The following is an 11,475-nucleotide window of genomic DNA, read 5'->3' on the forward strand; positions in this document are numbered from 1 at the left end:
GTTGCGGTAGATCCATTTGGTATCGATGATGTTGTGCTTGTGAGGATCTGGTCGCTTGACAAGCTCCCACACATTGTTGAGCTCGAATTGATGCAATTCATCTTGCATGGCTTGAATCCACTCGGATTCCATGAATGCTTCATCTACTTTGGTGGGCTCTGTGATAGAGACAAATACAAATTGCCCACAAAAGTTAGATAAATGTGAAGCTTTTGAGCGCGTGAGGGGACCTAGTGCACGAATGTCATCGATGATCTTCTCGACTTGCACTTCATTTGCAATGCGAGGATGTGCGGGTTGGCGACTTTGCTTAGGCCCAACAGTTTCTTCAGGACCAGTTTCTTCAGCAGCACCAGCATGATTTTCTTCATGACCAGGAATGATTTCTTCAGCAATTTCTTTGGTAGGGATGACATCCTTAGTAGCTTTGAACTTGATGGATTCCTCAGGTGACATTTCATCTAGCACAGGAGGTAGGTGCTCTCTTTGCAAGCCATTAGTTTCATCGAACCGCACATCTACACTTTCAACAACCTTGTGGTGAATGGTGTTGAAGACTCTGTAGGTGTGTGAGTCCTTTCCGTAACCAAGCATAAAACCTTCATGTGCTTTCGGTGCAAATTTAGAGTGATGATGAGGATCTCTAATCCAGCATTTAGCACCGAAGACTTTGAAATAACTTACATTGGGTTTCTTGTCAGTGAGGAGTTCGTATGAGGTCTTTTTGAAGAATTTGTGAAGATATACCCTGTTGATGATGTGGCATGCAGTATCAATTGCTTTAGGCCAGAAGCGCTCAGCTATCTTGTATTCATCAAGCATAGTGCGAGCCATCTCAACAAGAGTCATGTTCTTGCGCTCCATGACACCATTCTGCTGAGGAGTATAAGGACCAGACAATTCGTGAGTAATACCAATCATATGGAGATATTCATCGAGGCCAGTGTTCTTGAACTTGGTTCCATTATCGCTCCTGATATGCTTGATCTTCACACCGAAGTTTGTGGAAGCCCTTGAGGAAAATCGTCTGAAGACTTCCTGCACTTCATTTTTGTAAGTGATGATATGCACCCATGTGTAACGAGAGTAGTCGTCAACTATGACAAAGCCATATAATGATGCAGAACTAGTGAACATGGCATAATGAGTAGGGGCAAATAGATCCATATGAAGTAATTCAAAGGGATGAGAAGTGGTCAAGATAGTCTTCGCGGGATGCTTGGCTCTAGTGATCTTTCCAGCCTCGCAAGCCCCACAAAGATGATCTTTGAGGAATTTGACACCCTCGATGCCAATGGCGTGCTTCTTCTTCGCGAGTGTATGCAAGTTCCTCATCCCAGCATGACCAAGTCATCGATGCCATAACCAGCATTCTGAAGCTTTTGCGAGTAGACATGTGGCAGGCTGTGGTCCTACAGAGAAATCAACAATGTACAAGTCTCCTTTCCTAAAGCCTTCGAAGACTTTGGAGCTGTCATATTCCATTAGCACGAGGCAGCGAAATTTGCCGAAGACAACAACCATATAAAGATCACAAAGCATTAAGACTGACATAAGATTGAATCCTAATGACTCGACAAGCATGACTTTGTCCATGTGTTTATCCTTTGAGATTGCAACCTTACCTAGACCCAATGCCTTGCTTTTGCCTTTGTCAGCATAGGTGATATGCTTCAGATGAGATGGTGACAAATCAGTGTCCATCAGCAAACTTCTGTCACCGGTCATGTGATTTGTACATCCACTCTCGAGGACCCACTCAGTAGCTTTGGGTTGTTCATCCTGCAGATGAATTAGTGCAACTTACGAACCCATATACTTCATCAGTGAAGAATATGATATCAATTTCATCAACAGTAACAAATATAGTAATGTGAGGACGTGAGAAATGAATGATTCATTTCTTCATTGTTTAGCTTGCGTCCTTTCAAGCATATTCATGTCTCTAGCAAATTCTTCAGAGGTTCAAGTTCGTTTGGAGACCTGACCCTGCATAAGAGATTAGTTCTTTTTCTTCACCACCCACATCTAGAGGGGTGGCAAAGAGTTCATCATTATGCGAGCTCCATAAGAAAATGATGGCATAGAAGCCAATGCACTTCATTTCACAGAAGAGTGGTTAGGGTAAGCATATGAATAAGCAGAGAAATTCTTCAAGGACTTATGAACATAATGGTTTGAAGAATAATGCACATGCACATATTCATGGCCCTTAGACTTTCCCTGCAAAACTGAAGTGTTAGCACGATGATGTTCATATGAGGATTTTGATCCATGTGGGGAATTTGATCCACGTGAAGAATTTGGTCCATATGAGGACTTGGATCCATATGAAGAGTTTGGTCCATATGAAGAATTTGATCTGGGGTTCCTATTCTTCATGGGTGGTGTCATGATGACATTCACCTAAAGATTTTCAAGGCAACTTTTAGGAACCCAGATTTCTTCATAGGGGGACTGTTCCTGCAGTTAGTTCCAACATATTGAGCAAATACTTCACCATTCTGGTTCTTAAACAGCTTATAGTTAGAGTCAAATGACTCATCAAAGAAATATGAAGAATTAGAGGTAAAGCCAGATAAATTGCATGGATCTATAGGAGGTCCTTTCGCAGCAACCCATGAGGTTTTGGGGTACTGCTCAGGTTTCTAGTAGGTTCCATCAGCATTGAGTTTCCTCTCAAAGGCAATACCCTCTTTCCTAGGGTTCTTGTTCAAGATCTGCTTTTTGAGCACATCACAAAGAGTCTGATGCCCCTTGAGGCTTTTGTAAATGCCTGTCACATACAATTCCTTCAGCCCTGCATTATCATCAGTGATACATGTGGTATCCTCAGATGAGGAATTTGTGACCACAGAGATAGAAGCATTTGAACATTCAGGTGATGAATTATCAGATTCACGCTCAATGCATTTAAGACATGGTGGAACAAATTCTTCCTGAGCGGAACTGATCTGTTGAGCAAGCAATGAATCATTTTCCTTCTGAATATCTTCATAACTTACTTTTAACGTCTCAAGATCTTGCTTTCTCTGAAGAAATTCATAAGAAAGCATCTCGTGATCAGTTAGGAGAGTGTTATGATGATTTTGAAGGTTGTCAAACCGAGTTTGAAGTCCCTGAAGATTATCTGTCAGTGTCTTAGTTTGATTCAATTCCTCACCCAACAGGTCATCGCTTCTGTCTAGTTGATTTTGAATCTTTTCTAAAGCCTTCTGTTGTTTAACAGAAATTTTGAGCAAGTTTCAAATAGCTAGTGAGGGAGTCCTGGATTAGGGGGTGTCCGGATGGCCGGACTATGACCTTTGGCCGGACTCCCGGACTATGAAGATACAAGATTGAAGACGTCGTCTCGTGTCCAGATGGGACTTTCCTTGGTGTAGAAGGCAAGCTTGGCGATACGATATGAAGATCTCCTCCCATTGTAGCCGACTCTGTGTAACCCTATCCCTCTCCGGTGTCTATATAAACCGGAGAGGTTTAGTCCGTAGGACGAACAACAATCATACCATAGGCTAGCTTCTAGGGTTTAGCCTCTCTGATCTCGTGGTAGATCAACTCTTGTACTACCCATATCATCAATATTAATCAAGCAGGAGTAGGGTTTTACCTCCACCGAGAGGGCCTGAACCTGGGTAAAAACATTGTGTCCCTTGTCTCATGTTACCATCCGCCTAGACGCACAGTTCGGGACCCCCTACCCGAGATCCGCCGGTTTTGACACCGACATTGGTGCTTTCATTGAGAGTTCCTCTGTGTCGTCACCTTTAGGCCCGATGGCTTCTTCGATCATCAACCACGAGCGGTCCAGGGTGAGACTTTTCTCCCGAGACAGATCTTCGTATTCGGCGGCTTCGCACTACGGGCCAATTCGCTTGGCCATCTGGAGCAGATCGAAAGCTACGCCCCTGGCCAGCAGGTCAGGTTTGGAAGCTTAAACTACATGGCCGACATCCACGGGGACTTGATCTTCGACGGATTTGAGCCACGGCTGAGCGCGCCGCACTGTCACGATGGGCATGATCTAGCTCTGCTGCCGGACAGCGCCCAGAGTGCCGCTCAGGTGTCCGCTCTGACCATTAGCTCGGAGCCGACTGCGCTAGTCGGGGACGGACGGTTGGACGCCGCCCTAGGAGCCGCAATCTCTACAGCGATAGAGCCGAATGCCGGTTTAGTCCTTTGTAAGGCCAGTGACTCCAAGGTGCCGGACTCCTGTCCGGATTCCGAACCTTCCGCATCCCTTCCGATCGAACCCGATTGGGCTCCGATCATGGAGTTCACCGCCGCGGACGCCTTTCAGCACTCGCCCTTTGGCGACTCTTTGTCAGGAGAGCCCTGGCTAGACTATGGTCAGCAGGGTTGGGATGCGGACGATGAAGAAATTTGAAACCCACCCACCACCCACTTTGTAGCCACTGTCGACGATCTAACCGACATGCTTGACTTAGACTCCGAAGACATGGACGGTATGGACACTGATGAAGGAGACAACCAAGAACCAGCACCTATAGGGCACTGGAAGGCCACCTCGTCATACGACATATACATGGTGGACACCCCCAAAGCAGGGGATGGCGATGAAAACACGGAGGACGACCCCTCCAAGAAGCAACCCAAGCGCCGACGTTAGCGGCGCCGCTCTAAATCCCGCCAAAGCAAAAACGGCGAGTCCGACACCGGAGACGTCAACACCCCGGACAGTGCCGAAGACAACCCCCTCCAGCAGGATTCAGCGCAGGAGGACGAAGGAGCCAGCCCTCATGAGAGAGCGGCAGACACGGAGGTCAAGGACGACGATTATATGCCTCCCTCCGAAGACGAGGCAAGCCTCAACGATGACGAATTCGTCGTGCCAGAGGATCCCGTCGAACAAGAGCGTTTCAAGCGCAGGCTTATGGCCACGGCGAGCAGCCTCAAGAAAAAACAGCAGAAGCTTAGAGCTGACCAAGATTTGCTAGCCGACAGATGGACTGAAGTCCTAGCGGCCGAAGAGTATAAACTCGAGCGCCCCTCCAAGAGTTACCCAAAGCGTAGGTTGCTACCCCAACTAGAGGAGGAAGCAACTAAACCTACATCACCAGCGTACGATGCGCCTGATCGGCCACCCCGTGGCCGCGATAGAGAGGCCTTTCGGCCCTCAAACCAAGCCGCACCCGGCGCCGCTCCAAGAACACCAGAGCACGGGGAAACGCAAAAGACCTGTGAGACATATTGGAGGATAAGGCAAGGCAAACAAGATCGAACTACGGATCGCGTGGGCGCCCTACGTCACGTGATGATAACCATCACGCCGGATATGATAAATACGGCCAGGCCGAATACAACAGACAAAGCTCATCCGAGCTACGTCGCGATATAGCCCAGTACAGGGGCGCCGCACACCCACTATGCTTCACAGACGAAGTAATGGATCATCAAATCCCAGAGGGTTTTAAACCCGTAAACATCAAATCATACGATGGCACAACAGATCCCGCGGTATGGATCAAGGATTATCTCCTTCATATCCGCATGGCCCGTGGTGATGATCTACACGCCATCAAATACCTCCCGCTCAAGCTTAAAGGACCAGCTCGGCATTGGCTTAACAGCCTGCCAGCAGAGTCAAAAAGTTGCTGGGAGGACCTGGAATCCGCATTCCTCGACAACTTCTAGGGCACTTATGTGCGACCACCAGACGCCGATGACCTAAGCCACATAATCCAGCAGCCAGAGGAATCAGCCAGACAATTCTGGACACGGTTCCTAACCAAGAAAAATCAAATAGTCGACTGTCCGGATGCCGAGGCCCTTGCAGCCTTCAGGCACAACATCCGAGACGAATGGCTTGCCCGGCACCTAGGATAGGAAAAGCCAAAATCTATGGCAGCCCTTACGACACTCATGACCCGCTTTTGCGCGGGAGAAGACAGCTGGCTAGCTCGTAGCAATAACATAACCAAGAGCCCTGGCAATTCGGATACCAAGGACAGCAATGGCAGGTCACGCCGCAACAAGCATAAGTGCCGCATTAACGGCGACAATACCGAGGAAACGGCAGTTAATGCCGGATTCAGAGGCTCTAAACCCGGTCAGCGGAAGAAGCCATTCAAAAGGAACCCTCCGGGCCCATCCAGTTTAGACCGGATACTCGATCGCTCGTGCCAGATACACGGCACCCCCGAACAACCAGCCAACCACACCAACAGGGATTGTTGGGTGTTCAAGCAGGCAGGCAAGTTAAGTGCCGACACCAGAGACAAGGGGCTGCGTAGCAATGACAAGGAGGAGCCCCGGCCGCCGAACAACAGAGGACAGAAGGGATTCCCCCCGCAAGTGCGGACGGTGAACATGATATATGCAACCCACATCCCCAAAAGGGAGTGGAAGCGTGCCCTCAAGGATGTCTATGCGTTGGAGCCAGTCGCCCCAAAGTTCAACCCATGGTCCTCCTGCCCGATCACTTTTGATCGAAGGGACCACCCCACTAGCATCCATCACGGCGGATTCGCCGCATTGGTCCTAGACACAATCATTGACGGATTTCACCTCACTAGAGTCCTCATGGATGGCGGCAGCAGCCTGAACCTGCTTTATCAGGATACAGTGCGAAAAATGGGTATAGAGCCGTCAAGGATTAAACCCACAAAGACAACCTTTAAAGGCGTCATACCAGGTGTAGAAGCCAGCTGTACAGGCTCGGTTACACTCGAAGTGGTCTTCGGATCCCCGGATAATTTCCGAAGCAAAGAGTTAATCTTCGACATAGTCCCATTCCACAGTGCTATCATGCCCTGCTCGGACGAACCGCATTTGCAAAATTCAATGTGGTGCCGCACTATGCATATCTCAAGCTCAAGACGCCAGGTCCTCGCGGAGTCATTACGGTAAATGGAAACACTGAACGCTCTCTCCGAACGGAGGAGCACACAGCGGCCCTGGCGGCGGAAGTACAGAGCAGCCTCTCATGGCAACTCTCCAATCCGGGTGTTAAACGTCTGGACAACGTCAAGCGCGCCCGAAACAACCTCCAACAAAGCCGGTTGGCACGTTCCAAGCAAGCATAGCAGTGCGGCCCCAACCCCAGCCCTCGCCAGATGGTGATACCGGTACCACGCGTACATAATTACGCTTTGAAAACACCATGGGCATAAGGGGAGGGGCACAACTACGGCACGCCCAAAATGCGGCTCAACCGCACTTAGGGGCTCCCTATTCTGCCGTTTCCTTTTCTTTTTATATACTTTCAGGACCCAACTATTCGGAAGGCCTGTCCGACAATACACTCGTCGAACACACGATGCAACAGCCAGGGAGAGAACAAGCCGCATCCAATGTCCAGGTGGTCTCTATAACGAGCTAAATACCCGTTTTACTTAAATTCACGCAGCTTGCCCCTGGAGGGGGACATGTTAAATAATCCCATCCCTTGCTTATTGCACTATTTGTATTGTCCTGCTTTCATAGCAGCTCTTTTTTAATAAACAATACATAGCTCTTATCTATTATTGTATTCATCTATTTTTATACAAATATGTTCAGTCATGACATTATGCAACCGTACACTTTGGTACGGCCAGTACACCAGGGGCTTAAGCACCCCATAATATGGTGTGAGAAGACCAAACACTCTCATGAGTGCGGCATCCTGAACTTATAGCACTATATGCATCGGCTCCGAATCATGTCTTGGGTCAATAGTTGGGTTTGCCCGGCTTCCATGTTTTGGTACCTTACGTTCCGCAATGTTGGCTAAGGTAGCGCTGGGAGAACTACAGCGATTGTGCCCCAGTTGAGCTGGGTTAACACCTCAGTAGAGAAAGCTAAAACTGACCGTCATGATAGTGCGAGAGACCGGTCGTTGTTCGCGAGGTTTTTCGAGTCCCTAAAGACTTATGCCGCTTCGAGCGAGGAGCCGGATTTATCTGGCCTAGGCGTGGATAGTGCCCCAAACTCGGTCTTCCGAATACTAGGGGCTTCACTGAAATTTAAAATTATAGAATTCTATGGCTAAGTGAGAGTGATAAAGCATTATAAGTCTGATGGCCTTGTTCATTGTGCTGAGCGCCTCCCTAGATGGACCCAAGAATGGGAACAAGAGCGCTCAGGTTTATCCTGAACACCCCAGCACTCGTGGCATGGGGGTAGAAGCCGACGATTTGCATCTCTCAGATTTAATAAACGGCCGCACAGAAGGTAATATTTTAAATTAACAAGCGTTGCTTAGCGCATATGAACAAAGTTTTCAGCGTACAGGATAACAAATGCGAGTCTACTCAAAAATTACATCTTTGGAGCATTCACCCGCTATAAGGCGGGCACCCTTCAGGACGCCCTTATAATACATCTCTGGCGTGTGATACTCCTTGCCCGGCGGTGGCGCGTCCGTCAATAGCTTCTCAGCGTCCAGCTTGCCCCAGTACACTTTAGCACGGGCGAGGGCCCGACGGGCACCTTCAGTACAGACGGAGCGCTTGATGACTTCAATCCATGGACAAGCGTCCACCAGCCGCCGCACCAGACCGAAGTAACTCCCAGGCATGGCTTCTCTAGGCCACAGCCGAACAATGAGGCCCTTCATGGCCTGTTCGGCCACCTTGTGGAGCTCGACCAGCTGCTTCAGCTGGTCGCTCAGGGGCACCGGTTGTTCGGCCTCAGCATATTGAGACCAGAACACCTTTTCCGTCGAGCTCCCCTCCTCGGCTCGGTAGAATGCGGCAGCATCAGACACACTACAAGGCAGATCGGCGAACGCTCCTGGAGAGCTCCGGATTCGGGTAAGTAACAGATAATTCACTTTTACATGCTTGCTTTGCATAAAGAATGCCTTACCCGCCGCTATTTTCTTCATCGCCTCGATCTCCTGGAGGGCCTTCTGGGCTTCGGCCTTAGCGGTTTTGGCACTCTCAAGAGCCAAGGCGAGCTCGGACTCTCGAGTCTTCGAGTCATGCTCCAAACTCTCGTGTTTTTCCACGAGGTCCTGGAGCTCTTGCCGCACCTCCGCCACCTGCGCCTCTTGCTTCTCTCGCTCGGTGCGCTCCAAGGCCGCATTGTTCTCGGCCTTGGACACCGCCTCCTTCAGGGTCGCCACCTCGGTCGTGGCCCCTGCAACATTAACGTTGGTCCTGTCATTATTTGCAACCAGGTATTTCTATATACATTTACATACGGTATTACATACCGTCTTTGTCCTCGAGCTGCTTCTTGGCATGGCCGAGCTCGTTCTCGGACTGCTCGAGGCTCTCCTTCAATGCCTTGACCTCCATAGTGAGTGCGGTAGAGGTTAGCAGCGCAGCCTGCATTCCCATATTGACATGTTTATGTTAGACTCCTGCATATATCTTTTTAGATCCTCAGCTCGGCTTTTCTTTCCGAACGCCAAACTAAGCATCAGGGGCTACTGTCTATGTGGTAAACATTTTTATATGTTTTGAATACATACCTCAAAGCCTGTTAACAGGCTCGTACAGGCTTCTGTCAGCCCTCTCTTGGCGGACTGAACCTTCTGAATCTCCGCACTCATAATAGTGCGGTGTTCCTCGTCAATGTAGGCGCCGTTAAGCACCTCCAGCAAATTGTCCGGCGCCTCCGGTTAGGCTTGCCCTTCTTACGAAGGCACCGCCTGTCGGACTCTGGAACTATTGATGGTTCTGGAGCAGTGTCCGGCCCAGGGCCAGACTTAGATCCCTCTGGGGCTTTACCCCCTTTGGGCCTGGAGCCCGGGAGGTCACCTTGTGGCGCCTTAGGGACCACCTCCTCCTGGTTCAGTCCCTTTTGGGACTCCACCTCGGCGTCGTCTGCAGGGAGCGGGGAGGAAGCCGTCGGAAGTGAAGCACTATTCACATCCGACGTATCCAGGGAGCCGCTCGACGAATCGCCGAGCTGAGCCTTGGGCAGACTACATGATGGAATTCGGCGTCTGAAAAATACCGAATAATAGAGGAGCGCCATAAGTTATTCGGGTGTCCGGACACTTACGATTTTGCCAGGGGCTTGACCCTGGATGGCAATTCCTCCCCGCCGTCTTCGGCATCGGAGGCGTAGTCCGGTAGAAGGGTCTTCCCCCTCTTGGACCCTCCGGCCTCCCCAGTTGGGGCGGCCTTCCTTTTCTTTCCTTCCCCCGCTGGAGGGGGAGAGGCTTCTTCTTCCTCCTCCTCGTCCTCAGAGGCGGAGGGTGCTTCGGGGTTGTCAGGTGATGAATCCGACACCACCAGGCGCCGGGAGCTCTTTCGAGTCCCCATGGCCTTCTTCTTGGCCTTCTTCTCCGGCACCACGTGAGGTGCCGGAACCAGCAGCCCCGTCAATCGGGTGTCCGCTGGGTCTTCTGGTAAGGCAGCCGGACAGTTTACCTGCCCGGACTTCTTTAGCCAGTCCTGTCAAAGGTAAGGGAGTTTAGATCCCGCATAGAGTCAAACTATGTAGAACAAGTACCCCGTAATGGGAAAATTGAGCTCACCGCGTTGGCTTGGCGTGTGGCGCGGAATCCGCGATCCTCGGTGACGGGAGGTGAGACCTCAGAGCTCTTGAATAGCACCTTCCAGGCATCCTCATGCTTTGTGTCGAAGAGCCGGGACAGAGTCTGGTGCTGGGCCGGGTCGAACTCCCACAAGTTGAAAGCCCGTCGTTGACACAGGAGAATCCGGCGGAAGAGCATGACCTGGACTACGGTGACAAGTTTAACCTTCCTGCCGATCAGGTCCTTGATGAAGGTTTGAAGTCCGGTCACTTCTGCCGAATTACCCCACAACAGGCCCGTCTCTTTCCAAGATGTGAGCCATGTGGGAATGCCAGATCGGAATTTGGGGGCCGCTCCCCATTCAGGGTCACGCGTCTCGGTCATATAGAACCACCCCGATTGCCACCCTTTGATGGTCTCTACGAAGGCGCCCTCGAGCCATGTAACGTTGGCTATCTTGCCCACCATGGCGCCTCCGCACTCCGCTTGGCGGCCGCCCACGACCTTCGGCTTGACGCTGAAGATCTTCAGCCATCGGCCAAAGTGGGGCTGGATGCGGAGGAAGGCCTCGCACACGATGATGAACGCCGAGCTGTTGAGGATGAAGTTCGGGGCCAGATCGTGGAAGTCCAGGCCATAGTAGAACATGAGCCCCCGGACGAACGGGTGAAGAGGAAAGCCTAGTCCGTGGAGGAAATGGGGGAGAAATACAACCCTCTCATGGGGCCTAGGGGTGGGGATGAGTTGCCCCTCATTTGGAAGCCGGTGCGTGATGTCGTCAGACAAGTATCCGGCCTTCCTCAACTTTTTGATTTGCCCCTCTGTGACGGAGGAGGCCATCCATCTACCTCCCGCTCCGGACATGATTGGAGAAGGTTGAGGTGGGAAGTGCGGGCTTGGGCGTTGGATCTCGAGTGCGCAGGGAGGGATAAGCAAAGGAGGAAGAAGGCGTAAATGGAAAGGGTAGATCCTTATCCCCTTATATGGGCGGCCGAAACTACAAGCCCCCACCAGCCTAATAAAACTCGCTTACCTCCCAA

Source organism: Triticum dicoccoides, chromosome 3B, assembly GCF_002162155.2.
Source record: "Triticum dicoccoides isolate Atlit2015 ecotype Zavitan chromosome 3B, WEW_v2.0, whole genome shotgun sequence".
NCBI classification, from domain to species: Eukaryota; Viridiplantae; Streptophyta; class Magnoliopsida; order Poales; family Poaceae; genus Triticum; species Triticum dicoccoides.